The sequence below is a fragment of the Perna viridis genome, chromosome 8, assembly GCF_037379345.1.
Source record: "Perna viridis isolate PV_CMFRI_1.1 ecotype Kerala chromosome 8, ASM3737934v1, whole genome shotgun sequence".
Taxonomy (NCBI): Eukaryota; Metazoa; Mollusca; class Bivalvia; order Mytilida; family Mytilidae; genus Perna; species Perna viridis.
The window spans coordinates 34,423,389-34,439,422 of record NC_142452.1 but is presented as its reverse complement, the minus strand read 5'-3'; the positions used below and the strand labels follow the sequence as shown (position 1 = coordinate 34,439,422).

The following is a 16,034-nucleotide window of genomic DNA, read 5'->3' as shown; positions in this document are numbered from 1 at the left end:
TTTTGCTTTTGAGTTTAGAGTAGTGCTTGGGTTGATGTGATGGAGACAAATTGAAAGAGTAATCAAGGGAACCAAGGTTATAGCGGTAATCAAAAGAATGTAATCCAGGGAGAAAGACCAGACATGGAAAACAGACATACACATCAAAGAACATAAAGTGTTGAATTCAACAATAGTCTCTAGTTATTCTGATGAAGTTGTGGTTGTGTAATGCCCAGTACAGACATACTGACTCTGTTACTTAATTGTATAATTAACTGAATAAGGGACATTTTTTTTCTTTCTACGCAGAATTCTTTTTGCATTGTCCTCAGAGGTTAACAAGAGCGGCGTTTGAATGATACATGTAAGAGTAATCAAGGGAATCAAGGTTATGGCGGTAATCGAAAGAATGTAATCCAGGGACAAAGACCAGACATGGAAAACAGACATACACAACAAAGAACATAAAATAACTAAAATCATACTTACAAAGTAACAAAAGCAAATGAGCAACTCGGACTCCACTAAAAACTGGGAGCATGGACCAGGTGCACCGGCAGGATAAGCATCCTCTGCTTTTCTAGAAACACCCGCCGAGTTGCTAATAAAAAGTCAAGTCCGGGGTAGACAAATGAGGAAAGGAAAACTATGTCCTGTTGAATAAATCCGTTTTCATGGTGAAGATGGATACACCATAACGATCCACGAGTTCATGATGACGACCATAAAACTTCTGTAGTGATGACTTCAATCTTGTAGCAACATAACCCTGTTCCAGAAGCCTATTTGTTAGAGTTCTAGCGCGAAACAAAAAGTCTGCGTAGTTTCGGCATGCTCTGGCATAACGTATTAGTTGTGATATGACCACTCCATACGCAGGTGCTGAAGGGATGTTGCTGCAGAGGAAAGGAAAGTTGACAATTTTGAATGAAAAGTCATTACGTTTGTTGTAAAGTTTGGTCAATAGCTTTCCTTTACCATCGATTTCTAAGGGTAGGTCAAGATATGAGGCTGACTTCACAGTATCTAGTATCCTTTATCTCAAGTTCGTTTGGGTAGATGCGATGTATCAAATCCCCGAAATTATGATTGTTTAAAGATAATACGTCATTTATATAACGGAAACTGAGATTAAAGGGTCTAGCCGAACGATATTCTTTCTTTCGGATCAGATCCGCTATAAAGTCAGCCTCATAAGACTGAAGGAATAGGTCAGCAAGTAAAGGAGCACAATTTGCTCCCATTGGAATGCTGACCGTTTGTTGAAAAAACATGTCCACCACACTGGACAAATATGTTGTCGATTAAAAATTCCAGCATTTTGTAAACATCTTCCTCTGTATATTTGGAAGATGATTTGGAATTACGTTTTACAAAGTATGAGGAATCTCTAACAAGAACTATATTTTTGTATCTATAGGTGTACCATCTTTTTTTAAAAGAAGATGTATAATGAATTTAAGTCGGTATTTTAACTGAGTATGGGGAATAGAAATATACTGTGTTGAAAAATCATAGGATTTAATGCTATTATATTCAAATAATAGTATTGAACTGATTGATTGTCTCCAAAAGATCTTTCGAATTTTTCAGGATCCTCATTTCATTTTTACATATTATCGCTATATTTTAATAACGCATTCAAGTGTTTTCTGATCCTTTTGATCCTGTAATTGTGAAGTACGAAATGTGCATATGTGCGGTGCAAATAATGCAGAAAGTAGTTGTACAATAAATCTATTTCATTTTACATAGTTTATTTGCTTGAGTAATCGATGTGAATCATAAATATATCGTCGAATCGACACAGGTATTGATTATAATACTTGTATAGTTGATTATTGATTTCAAGAATACAAGAATAAGGGACATACCTACTAATGCTCAGTGTGTTGATATTTGTGAATACTCGAGGGAAAATATGTCTGAACCTTTAAATGATACATGTCTTGGTAATAAAGGTATCCCAGTGCATTTTCCGACATCAGCATGTTTTCCTACAAGTTCGTCCAAATTCTACGGTTTTGTGCGAAAAAAGCGTAAAATAAGTCGTTTCTATCTTGGTGGTATCAACAAATACACTTCGTCTGAAACTGCGATGCGATCGTTTCTTTTTGACAAAGGTGTACGAGTAACAACTCTCCGTTACTTCGACAGGTCAAACCTGAGAACTGCCTCCGCTCAAGTTAACATTGACGAATGTGACGGGCAATTTAGCCTACTGTGGCGGAGCGTAAAGGTTCCTACTCCTATCGAATACCACAGCAGGGTTTTTTTTAACGTGCGAGGAATGTCACATGTTTCCCAACACGGTGCACCACTACGATTTACGGTCAGGTTTTCCGTTTACAGCCTGACAACCCCAACATATAACACGCCAGGGGTACCCATCCCAGCTGCTCTGTGGGCAGAGCGCGTAGCCCCCTGCTAGGTTTCTGAGCACTATTTAGTCGCCTTTTACGACAAGCTTTGCGCTGCTGTAGGCCTATTCTTTTAACCCCCGTACCTGCACGGGGATAGGATATGAGTAATGGGTATTTATGGGCAAACAGTACGCATCGATTCCCATGAGCATTAATAATTTTCCTACTTCAATCATACATGCTCATCATATCTGATTCGTACTGTGTCTTTAATATGATCTTACGACTCGATATAACATTTCCCTGCAAATAACGTACATGATCATCACATCTGACGCAAACCTTCATTCTCCATACCAATCGGAAGAAAAGGCACATTCTTACCAGAAGCATACATCTGATTTGATATGAAGCGTAAGGATGACAATATTACTTGAAATAGCACTTTCCTACCTCAATCATACATGCTCATCACATCTGATTCTTACTGTATTCTTAACATGATGTAACGACTCGAAAAGCATTTCCTTACCAATAACGTACATGATCATCACATCTGACGCAAACCGTACCCCTGACATGCCCGTATGACAGAAATCTACCCAACAATTCATGCTTAAGTTGTTTGTAGGAAAATGTTATTTCGAGTCGTGACGTCATATGAAGAGTACAGTAGGAATCAGATGTGATGAGCATATATGATTTAGGTAGGAAAGTGCTATTTCATGTAGTATTGTCATATTTAGGGTTTTTTAAACCAAAGTATTGCTATCTTTGGAATTGTATAAAGGTTATTTAAGGGAGGACAGTACGCATCAATTTTCATGAGCATAAATGATTTCGGGTAGGAAAATGATATTTGAAGTATTTTATCCATATTAAGAAAACGGTTGGCATCTTAAGTTATGGGCATGTATGATTTTAGCAGGAATAAGTTATTTGAAACAGTTCCGCCATGTTAGGCGTACACCTCTTATATGATGTGATAAGCATGCATTTTTGGGTAGTTTCTTGTCGTACGGGCATGTCAGGGGTACGGTTTGCGTCAGATGTGATGATCATGTACGTTTTTGGTAGGAAAATGTTATGTCGAATCGAAAGGTCATACTAAGAATACAGTACGAATCAGATGTGAAGAGCATGTATGATTTAGGTAGGAAAGTGCTATTTCATGTAATATTGTCATACTTACGCTTCATATCAAATCATATGTGATATGCATGTATGATTCTGGTACGAATGTGCTATTTGAAGTAATATGATCGTATCAAGAGTTCACTTCGCATCATATGTGATTGGTATGGAGAATTAAGGTACGAAAATGGTATTTCACACAGTATTGGTATCGTTGGAATTGTATAATGGCTATTTAAGTGAGAACAGTACACATCAATTGTCATGAACATTATTGATTTTGGGTATGAAAATGATTTTTTCAATTACTCTGGCCATATGCAGAAAATGATTTGCATCTTAAGTTATGGGCATGTATGATTTTGGCGGGAATGTTATTTGAAGCAGTTCGCCCATGTTAGGCGTACAATTCTTATATGATGTGATAAGTATGCATTTTTGGGTAGTTTTTTTCTACCATACGGTCATGTTAAGGGGTACGGTTTGCGTTAGATGTGATGACCATGTACGTTATTGGTAGGAAAATTATATTTCAAGTACTTTGGCCATATTAAGAAAACAGTTGGCATCTTAAGTGATGAGCATGTATATTTTAGCAAGAATAAGTTTGAAACAGTTTGGCCATGTACAATTCTTATATGATGTGATAAGCATGCAATTGTTTGGGTAGTTTTTCTGTCATACGGCCATGTTAAGACTACAGTCCGCATCAGATGTGATGAGCATGAGTGATTTTGGGCTTGAAAAGTGCAATTTTAGTAGTATTGGCTATGTGAAGAGTAGGCTTCGAATCATCTGTTTGAAATAGTTTGGTCATGTCAAGCGTACAATTCGCATCAGATTAGATAACCAGGCTTTACTTTGATTTTGGGTAGTTTTTCGGACAAACAGCCATTTTAAGCGTACGGTCCGCATCAGATGTAATGAGCATGAATGACTTTTGACCGGAAAGTGTTATTTCACGGACTATAACAAAGAAAAGAGTGCAGTTTGCATCTTATGTGATGTGCATATTTTGGTAAGGAAAGTACGATTTCAAGTTATATGACCACGTGAAGTGTAGGTTTCGAAACAGGTGTGAGGGAAATGAATGATTCAAGGTAAGAAAGTCTTATTTGAAGAACTTTGACCATAGTAGGCATATACATTTTCGGTAGAAAATTGCTATTTTACGTTGCATGGCCATGTTAGGGGTCTCATTCGCATCAGATGTGAAGTTAATGACATTTTTCGGTAGAAAAGTTAGCTTTCAAACAGTATGGCCATGCTTATACTAGTTTGCGTCAAATGTGATGAGCTTGTTTTGCTAAATATGAGGTCAAAAGACCCCTTTTAACTTTGAGGTAGGTGTGTTGATCCCTGAGATATTTGAGGCCTCAGGCTGATCAGATGGTCTACGGAAGCATGCCTAACACCAATTAATTTAGGGTTTCAGAGGTATTCTGCAGATTTGATGTACAGCTATCAAATGAGTGATGAGATATATTACATGTAGTGGTTTGCTTTTTTTTACCATAATCTTTTTTTTTTAATTGTATTAAAAAAAATATTGTTTATAATATTTTCCTTGGATGTATTTATCAAATAGTTCCTGAATTTCATGTAGACAAGTTCGACAACTCCGTACACTAACTACCAAAAAACCTTAATGAATAAGATAAAGGTTGATTTTTAACTTCGTTGCAGGTTTAACTTCAAAGGTTATACCTTTTCACCATGGAAATACATTTGACATTAGCAATCCGAGTGTGAATTGTCTCCTGCTTTGAATTAACTTTTGACATTTCTCAAGAGAAAATCAAAGCCGTAACTAAGCATTCTTTTTTTCTATTTTTCGATAAAGGGTTTGGAGGTCATTCAAGATACCTAAAAGCTGTGAAATAAATTCCATCTGGCGGACATCTGATATGTCATTGATTTTATTATGAATGTATCAAACCCTTCACCATCGTCCTAAGTAAAGGTGAATCAAAATTAAGTGTCGATTGTAATCTTAGTATAAAATAATTTAACTGATAACATGACATTTAACTGGCCAAAACCAACTTAAAAAGCGCTTAAACATGGAAATCATTTGATGTTCTAATGACAAAAAGCAATATAAACCGGTAGCTATCAATTATGCACATATGATTAGCGCTCTAGAGTTTTTATCATTATAAAAATAATGATTTGATCTTTGAATAAATAAGAAGCAATACTATTGACCTATTTTGAAATCTATATTTTCGTTCTTTTTGCAAGATATCAATGTTTATACCAATGCATTTCAGGTCAAATTAAAATAGTGGTATAAAAATAAACATTTGGAATTGACAAAATTTCAATGATGTGAACAATAAAGATAATCATGGTATTGCCAATTGTATCTAAAATATTTTTTTACCAACGTGAGAAGAGGATCTATTACTGATTTAAACAACAACACAATATTTGAATGGCTAGATTAGTATACAACGTTTTCTCTCCCAGGTTTTCTAGGTAAAGTGAACTGTATTTGACATTAGGTGTCACTTAGATTTAAACAGTGATTTGAATTTGAGGAATAGTCATAAGCTACAGCTTTCAAAGAAAAAAAGTCCAAGTCTTTAAGCAAGCCATTTTTGTATCAAATATAACTCTTCATATTACATCAAATAAGAAATTGAATATTATTTCAAGATTACCTACTGAATTCTATGTTACATATGCCTTAATTTCTGGTTGATAAGGAGACAAATTAAGGTTATGTTTTTACATAATTAAGTCCATTTTTCAGATAGTGAAATACTTAGACTTACCATTTTTATACGAACGCTAAACAAATTTGGATGTATTATGTTCAAGTTCTGTAGTTGGAGTCTGTAGACAATTTGATTTCCATTATTCTTATCTCACCCATCTAAGAAACAAGTGATCCGAAGGCGCCAAAATCAAAACGTTTTTCAAAAAAGGATCATAATATACTTTGTATATCATTACATAGGTATCGACTACAGGTTGCAAATTAAATTTTTTTATGGTATATACCCTTTTGCAGAGATAAATGGCCAACAGTTATATGGATTGAGTAAAGATATTATTGGTTCACCTATGTCCAAGTTTTTCTCTTGTCGATATGCCATGGTCGTATCAAGCTGCACTGGCGTAGCTCCTCGGTTGGTTTATACTCTACTTGGTTTGTGCAGGCCTACGATACTTTTGAGTGGGTACATACCAGCCTGACAACTGTCTCTCAGCACTGACTCAATTTTACGCTTGAGTGACTTGCATGGCATTTTCCATTAAAGTCCATTTCTCTGCAAACTGAAACCTACATCAGCGTTTTTTTGGTTTACTTCTGGGTGGGTACATTCCAGTCTGTTAGTCTTAAAACAGTCTCCTTAAGTTGACCTTAATATCGTGCTTAAGTGACTTGCATCACATTTTCACATTTAAGTGCATTTCTCAGCAGCAGTAATATCTAGACCCACATGAAAGTGTGATCTCGTCTACCTTAAGTGACTCTTAAGAATAGTTTTTCCCAATTATAGTAGGATTGTAAGAGAGTAATCCGTGTAAGCAACTGTTATTCCTAGACCAGCATTACTTGAGTTTCAATTTCACACTTGAGTGGATTGTATCAGATTTTTTACATTTAAGTCCTTTTCTAATCAAATGAGTGTCTAGTCTTACAAAATGGCGTGTATAGTTACTTTTAAGTTGGTACATGACAGTTCAACACATATTTGTCCAGTGTGGTGGACACGTCTTTCAACAAATGGTCGGCATTCCAATGGGAACAAATTGTGCTCCTCTACTAGCTGACCTATTTTATCACTCTTATGAGGTCGACTTTATAGCTGATCTAATCCGAAAGAAAGAATATTGTTTAGCTAGATCCTTTAATCTGTTTCCACTATATACATGACGTTTTATCTATAAAAATTCCTAACTTAGGGGATTTGATACATCACATCTATCCCAAAAAACTTGAGATAAAGGATACTTCAGACCTTAACCTACAGTTAGAAATCGATGTATGATCAGATTCTAAAATTACAGTGTTATTTAAATGGTTGATATTTTACCATTATTTCTTTTCTCAGCTCTTTGCTTCACCCAAAAATTCCTAGAAGATAATTGTTCTTTATTTTCCAGTGATATCTAACTGAACATTTTAGTGCCACCTGGGGATAGACCTACTTTGACTTGTGTATGACTACAATTAAGACAAATTCGTCTTTCTCTTTCTGATGTTATTTTTTAGTGTAACAGAAATGGCCAAATAATTTGGATTTACAAATTAATTCACTTTAAGACATCAGAGTTAAAGACCTTTGAAGGCCTATCGAAGGACTAACTGAAAACACTGCCATTGGTATTTGACTATTTATTGGTCAATTTGCTCATTTTTTTTGGTTGAAAATAGGGTAACTTTGCTATGAGTGTTAAAAAGACGTGGATGGATTTTGATGAGTGGTGTCCCAAAGTAAAGATAAAAGATTGGGGAATGGCAACATATATTTTTTCATTTATTTAAAATAAGTGGAATACAAATACTTACCTCTTGACCTACACTTAGAAATCGATGGTAAAGGAAAAGTATTGACCAAACTTTACGACAAACGTGATGACTTTTAATTCAGAATTGTCAACTTTTCTTTCATTTGTGGCAACATCCCTTCGGCTCCTGCGTATGGAGTGTTCATATCACAACTAATACGTTATGCCAGAGCTTGCCGAAACTACGCAGACTTTTTGTATCGCGCTAGAACTCTAACAAATAGGCTCGTGGATCGTTATGGTGTATCCATCAGCACCATGAAAACTGATTTATTCAACGGGTCATAGTTTTCCTTTCCTCGTTTGTCTACCCCGGACTCGGCGGGTGTTTCTAGAAAAGCAGAGGACGCTTACCCTATCGGTGCACCTGGTCCATGCTCCCAGTTTTTAGTGGAGTCCGAGTTGCTCAATTACTTTCGTTACTTTGTATGTATGATTTTAGTTACTTTATGTTCTTTGTTGTGTATGTCTGGTCTTCATCCCTGGATTACATTCTTTTGATTACCGCTATAACCATGGTTCCCTTGATTACTCTTTCAACAATTACCATTACACTATTATCAAGTATCATGATACTTGTGAGAAACATACCTTATATTATATAAATAACCCCATTCCCTCAAAGTGTTGTAATACTTTAAACAAATGATACTTCCAATTAGTTTAATGTTAATTCCAGTAAGTATTTAAAACTATCATGATAGAAAATAGAGGCTCAAGAGAGCCTGAATCGCTCACCTGGTTAACCATTTGCTTATTTGAAAAACTTGAGGAATGAGACAGGCTAAGTTAAAATCAACTAAATTGTCAAATGCAGGAAATGCTTTTCATAGCATTTTCATGACCTGAATCAGAATTTTGCTGAAGGCAACAATTTTTGAATTTTTTTCAAAAACCTGTCTTATGACCCCTGAGTTCCATTTTTAGTATAGGTAGTCATATCTATTCACGGATTAAAAATCACAACAGTCATTTTGAGCACAATACACTAAAGAACTGTTATGCTTATTTTCATTCAATGATCTTAAATGGTTTTAGAGAAGATTTTCGAATTTGTACATGTGAAAAAAAAAAAAAAAAAAAAAAAAATGTTTCAGGGGTCATAACTCCTACATTAGTCAATGAATGGTTTTGAAAATTTCAGCATAGGTCCTTCTCATGATGCTTAACATTTTATACTCCGCCAGAAATTTGGTAAAGGCAACGGTTTTTGAGTTATTTGCAAAAAACTGCCATCAGACCACTATGTTCTATTTTTAGTAATGGCGGCCATTTTTTTTCATGAATCAACAATCCCCCCGGTCAATTTGTTTGGGATACCCTAAGGAACACATATGCCAACTTTCATTGAATTCTGTGCAATGGGTTTTGAGAAGATTTTCAAAGTTGCAAATGCGAAAATATAAAAAAAAAACTGTTTCAGGGGCCGTAACTCCTACATCAGATGACCAATCGTTTTGAAAATTTTGGCATAGGCCTGTCTCATGATGCTGAACAATATTACCTCGACAGAAATTTGCTAAAGGCAACGGTTTTTTAGTTATTTGCAAAAAAACTGCCATCCGAACCCATGTTCTATTTTTAGTAACAGCGGCAATGTTTTTCATGAATCAACAATCCCAAGTCATTTTGCACATGCGAAAATGCAAAAAAAACTGTTTCAGGGGCCGTAACTTCTACATCAGATGACCAATCGTTTTGAAAATTTGGCAAAAGTGCGTCTCATGATGCTGAACAATTTTATCCTGCCAGAAATTTGCTAAAGGTAACGCTTTTTGAGTTATTTGCAAAAAACTGAATCTGACCCCTATATTCTATTTTTAGTAACAGCGGCCATGTTTTTTCATTGATCAAAAATCCCAACAACCATTTTGTGCAGAACACCCTAAGAAACAATCATGCCAAGTTTAAAACCTGTCAGTTCAGTAGTTTCAGAGAAGAATTTTTAAAATTTGTCCAAGACGACGACAACGATGACAACGGATGCCAAGTGATGGCATAAGCTCACTATAGAAATATCCTCACTGCGACATGAATCGCTATTCCTACAAAAGTTTAAAGGTACCAGAAGTTCAGCAGTTTTTTTTTCCACACTCATTTGTAATATGCAATCTATCAAAATTTCATATTCTATATATTTTCTAAAATAAATAAACCTATTTATTTCTAAGTTTTATCCTTTAAAAAACTAAGAGAGAAAAATCCTGATTACAAACTGTGTCAGTATACCAATCTGTTATTCCAAAGTTCTTCATTTGAACAGGGTACATGACTGGTCAACCTAATGCAGGAAAATAAATGCTATTTTTCCTCCATTCCCCTGGGTAACAAATATGAAAAGTGTTTTTTTTCCACAAAATACATCTATTTTATGACACAAATAAATATTTACAAAGGTCTCATACTTTAGTTTGACCCTTGTCTGGGAATATTACAATCACTGTATACATCATGGAAGACAGCTTTTTTCTTCCTAAAAAAAGAAATAAATTCAATGCAGTTCACTCCATAAATAATGAAAACTGAACAAAATAAAACCATATTTCTTATGGCTGTCATAAACTTGTGGGTCATTATGGTGAATCCATCTGCACCATGAATACTTATTTATACAAAGTGCCAATAGTTTTTCAATCTTTTCTCTTCTACCCTGAATTGACTTTTTATGAGCAACTTGGCAGGTGTTGATAGAAAAACAGAGGATGCTTACCATATCAGTGCACTTTGGTCATGCTTCCAGTTTTTGTGGAGTCTTAGATGCTCATTTACTTTTTTTTACCTTGCATGTACAGTAGTCCCACCCTGGAGAGAACAACCCATTTGCAACATAAAAGAGGCTTTACAAAAAGGGTGGTCTCTCTAAAGGAATTGATCTGAAAATCAAACTGGCTGAAAATATATACAAAATGTACCTTATGTAACAGATTTGCTTTTCTTTTGTATGATCTTTATGTATAATCCAGATAATGTCTGCTATATGTTTTATGAATATTAAAATGCCTTTTATTATCTGTTTAAAATTAAAGTATGACACATTAAAATATATTGTTTGTTTGTTGGGGTTTAACGTCCGAGCAGCAATATTTCAGCTATATTCAGACAATATTAAAATATAACAATGTATTTAAACATAAGATGCATTCATTAAAAGTACTTGAACATGTACATGTACATTGTATCACAGATTTACTTTGAAAAATGAACTGATGTCAGACTGTTTCCATAATTAAAATGTTCTCCTTCTTCTGAATAATATTTTGAATTTGCATTTTACACACTTTAAAATCTTCTGCCAGCTTCCTCAAACTGTGACCCTTTTCAGTTAATTTAATGACTTTAACTTTGTTTTCGAGTGTCAACATTTTTAACAGATGTCATCTTTGTTTACCAATTGTGCAATCACAGAAGTGTAACTTTAACCTTTCAGGTCAAATTATTGAACATCCGGTCTCAAACTTCCGGTTAATCGTTGTTAACCAAGTTGTCAATAAACAACAGCATGGTTGTTTTTGAAAGGACAAAGGATATTTTTGGCCGAAAAAGGGTGGCGGCTGGTAGCGTTTTAGAGGTGGCCTTCAAAAATTAGTATATAAAGAGTTAATGCAAGAGAACTATGGCCAAGAGAAAGGAGTGGTCTTTCAAATGAGGGGCCCCTAGAAAGGAGGACTGCTGTATATTTCAGTGATTTTTTATTCTTGGTCGTGTGTCAGTTATCCATGCCTGGTCTTTGTCTCTGGATTACATTCTTTTAGTTTCCACTATAATCCTTGATAACTCTCTCATCATTAGTTTGATAAAGAAGCGTATTTCTTATAGAAACATATCCCCAATACAAAAACTAAACTGTAAAATTTACTTATTTTATTCATCTCTTGCTTTCTAACCTACAAGGTAAATTAAGCAATGTAAAACACACATTTTTTACTAAAATGCAGTTCTTTTTTCTGGAAAAGTAGAAAATCAACATTTCAACTACACAATTTGATAGTGCTTTGTATGCTAACAAATAAAAATGCTTACATAAATCTCTTATGAATGTTATTTTCAAATAAAGTTTCCAAATACATAAAGCTATGGTGCTGCTGCTGGGCACAGTTGTTCAGTTGAACCTAAAAAACCTGGCAACTGACATCTATCACTGATTGCTTGATCCTATAAAAAACAGATAATTGCTTTTAATACATGAAACAAAACACAATTTGCCACAATTTTACCACAATACTTGAAATTCTATGCTCTATGCTATGAAAGTTAGGCCTCAGACTAAGTCATGAACAATTTATGGTTTACTGCAAGAAATATCACTAAAGTATGATAAAAGAAGATATTCCAGACCTGTCAACAACCACAATATTCATCATAATAGAAATTAAACATGAATGAATTTGATATTAAGTGACCATATGTAAGGGGAGATAACTGTTTGTTTTCAAAATCCTAAAAAAAAATCATAAAAAATATATTATTTTTAGAAAAAGATATCAGTTGAGAGTGGCAAAAATGCATTAGGTGAGTGATTTTTACTTTCAAATATAAGTGTGCACACATACATGGAAAACTTTTACATCAGGCCAAACATAAAAATATGTTTGTTTGCTGTTTCTCAACCCAATGGTTTAAAGCTTGGGTCAGTAGGTAGGAAAAACAAATTATTCTATTGAGATTATCAGAGAGGAAGAAATGCATAAGGAATGTAACATAAGTGAGGTAATTAGTTAAGTCTCGTATCCATGATGACTTATTATTATTTTATCCTTATTTTTTTGTTGCTTATGATGTTATATAAAAAGTGTGTATCAATTATATCACTGATATGTTAATTTGTAATTATATCGTAATGATCAATATCTTGAATTATGATACATGTACAACTTTCATACATATAGAATGTTTCAGGAAATTTGTTTTTAACTTAAAAAACCTAGATCATTCCACAAAGATTGGAAAATTGTCAAACCTTGAAGTCAAAAGCACATGTTTTCTACTTTCACTTTGGTGTTGTTGTGCTGCAGTACTCCCTATCAACTGGATATCCTTCCTCTTTCCTGTCTTTTAATCTGTAAATAAAAATCACACATTTTATCTATTTGGATACATCTTTAAATATGGCCAAAATTCAAGTTAAAAATTACATGCAGCTGTTTAAAAAAAAATATAACAAAAAGGAACTCTGACTATTGTATTAGCCTTCATGTTTTGACGTAGACCCGCTCAAGAATATCAATACAATACTTGTACCTATTACTACAGGCAAAGTTTGCGATAAAGTTTTTAAAAAAAATCTGGAGTAAATGTGATATGTTTTGAAATGCCTTACAATTTTTTTTTTTTTCCATGGGAAATGAGGTTGTAGCAGACAAAGAAGTTGGTTTGGTAAGGGCAAAATTTGGCCTCAAAAACAAAGTCTACATAAAGAAACTCTAATATTGTTTCTCAAGCTCTTCAATGTGTTCTATAGTTGATTTGATTGGTTTATGGTAATAATTTGAAACTATAATGTCATATAAGCCCTTCAAACTTGACCGAGATTGGAAAAATCTGTTAAAAAGGCTGGAAAACACTAAATTTTGTGTAGTTTATCACTCTTTGAACAATGGTCACATGCATGTTGACTCTCTTGCTTCATATATTTATTGTATAATTGTCAGTTACAACTCGTGTAAAAATATCTTGAGTCAACAGATGTGTGGCCACATAAAATTAAGACTGCACAAGACAAATCTTTACATTAATCTAACTAAATAAGTTATTCAGAAGTACTTTGATATATGAAAGCCATATCTATACATGTAAAAAAAGAGAGATTTTCAATACATGTAAAATAGAGAGTTTTGGAGTTTTTTGTATGTCTATGGTAGAAAACATGAAATTAGCCCCCCCCCCCCTCCCCAATTTTTTTTTGAAATCCTTAAAAAGAAGAGAAACCTACATAAAACTTATATTTTTATTCCCAGTCAAGAAATACAGTTATGAAATTACTATAAAAATTAGATATGGAAAAGAGAGATATGAGCATATAATGTAAATGGTGCATGAAAAAAAAAGTTAATGAAAACAAGGGAGCTAATTAAATAGACAATTTTTGAACTGAATGATTGTATCCAAAATAATTAAATTTAAAATTAAATTTTGAAGGAAAACTTTTATTTTTGCCTACAGATCTGAAAGAAAGACAAATAGAACTGTAACAATAGGAAAAAATAGTGACATGTGGAATAAAGTATTTAGGGAGCACATACTAATGTCACCGAAGTACAAAGGTTACTTAGACAGGATTTATTGAAAGAACAGAAATGGGGTTCAGCTTGGAGAGAAGTGGCAAAGTGTACTAAGTGCAAATACAAATCAAAAGCCTTTAACTTGTACGAAGACGTTGAAAGCAACAAGCGTGGTCGTCGTGCAGCCAAAATAAATGTAGGCAGGCAAGTGGGTCTTCAACACACATCAAGTTACCATCAAGTTTGTATGGCATCAAATATTCCCCCTCCATCTGTATCAGGTATGCAGTACACATCAAATTAAGTGGCTAAAATAATAGAAAAGAAAAATGAAGACATGAAAATGCAGAGAGAAAAGGTAAAAAGGGTGAAAAGACTACGCGGCTAGGATCCTAAGACAATAAATGTCCAGGCCGATGGAATCTATATCATCAGAATATATTCAGGTCTTGGAAAAAAACCATTCCAACTAGCAACACAGTCTACCTTCTCTGTAACTGAAAATGAAACATTCAAACATTATGTTGTAGCCACAAATCAAAAATCAAAGCTGTGCTCATCAAAAAAGAAAAACCATACAGTAAAAAACTAAAAAGGTGAATATTAACATGCAAGACAGTATTGGAAATGAACAAGCCTGGGCAAGAACTCAAGCAAGATGGGTTAGAGCTTAATAAAATAACCACAGATCCAGACAGTAGTGCATATAAAGCTGCAGAAAGCATGGTCAACAAAGGCCTTACTTCAACTGAACCAGTACATTACCTCAACAAAAGACCCATGTCAGCCAACCATCGGAAGTATGTGACAAATCTGTCAAGTGTGTGTGATATAATGCCAGCTCGCTTGAAAACCAAAAAAAAAAAAAAAACTCCTGAATAGGCTGTTTGCTTCTGACATAGCAGCAAGGTGACAAGCAGAATACACACAGGCATATACATGACACTACAAAATTCCTGATGCGGTTCTTTCAAAACTATCATATGTTACTGATGCCATAGTATCATAGTGAACTGTTCCTGTGGTAACCATTCAAAATGTTAACTTTATTTATTTGCATGTTCAAAAATTAAGAAATCTAAGACTTGGATTGAATAAAATGCTTACTAAGAGAGGGGAAATTTTGAAATTGAATCAAATGAGAAATCCAAACATGTTCTACAACAAATTGTAAACTACCACCTAGGTAAATTGATGCTTGCTACATATAAGACTGCTAAAAACACTAAAACTCAGAAAGTTGATCCCCTTAATCGTGCTATTAGAAGTACTGTACCAGCAAATGTAACCTATGTGAGGAACTTTTCCAGTCAAATCCATACGCCAGTCCATAAAGTCAACAAGGGCACTGGCAACTCTATAATCATACTGTGTGTAGTCTGATCAAATCAGGGTCAAAAGTGGCCAAGTCACTGAAAACAAGAGGCTCCCAGGAGCCTGAATCGCTCATCTGGTTGAATTTTGCCTTTCACAGGCAATAAATTAAACAAGAAGTTGCCCAACAATTTTGACTCAAGAAAACTTTGATAGGACTTATCATAAGTATCATTTCAGCAAGTGAAAGTTTAAATCTATCATAGTTTTCAAGACATTGGCTGAAAACTGAAAAAAGAAAAACATTTCATTTTCCCCTGTCAAGGGCAATAACTCTTATAAGGAGGCGTGTAACAACTCTTATGCCTGAAGACTTTTGTAGTCCTACAAATAAGGATCGTATCATCTTTTGAAAGAATTTGGCTAAACCTAATGGTTTTGGAGATATACATGTATGCGAAAAACTACTGTCTGACCCCTTTGTTCTATTTTTATTAAC

At 34.3% G+C, this 16,034-nt stretch overlaps 1 long non-coding RNA gene across 2 annotated transcripts; it reads right to left on the bottom strand.

Moving 5' to 3' along the window:
• Positions 1-8,652: 8,652 nt before the first annotated feature.
• Positions 8,653-15,102, bottom strand: LOC148610332 (uncharacterized). Of its 2 annotated transcripts, none has more exons than XR_015914797.1 (4): positions 14,364-15,102; positions 12,961-13,060; positions 12,024-12,155; positions 8,653-10,476 (listed from the first exon to the last, which is right to left on the bottom strand). It is a non-coding gene; the product is annotated as an uncharacterized LOC148610332 (long non-coding RNA). The 2 variants fall into 2 exon arrangements; XR_015914798.1 differs by having other exon boundaries at positions 14,457-15,102.
• Between the last annotated feature and the right edge of the window lie 932 nt (positions 15,103-16,034).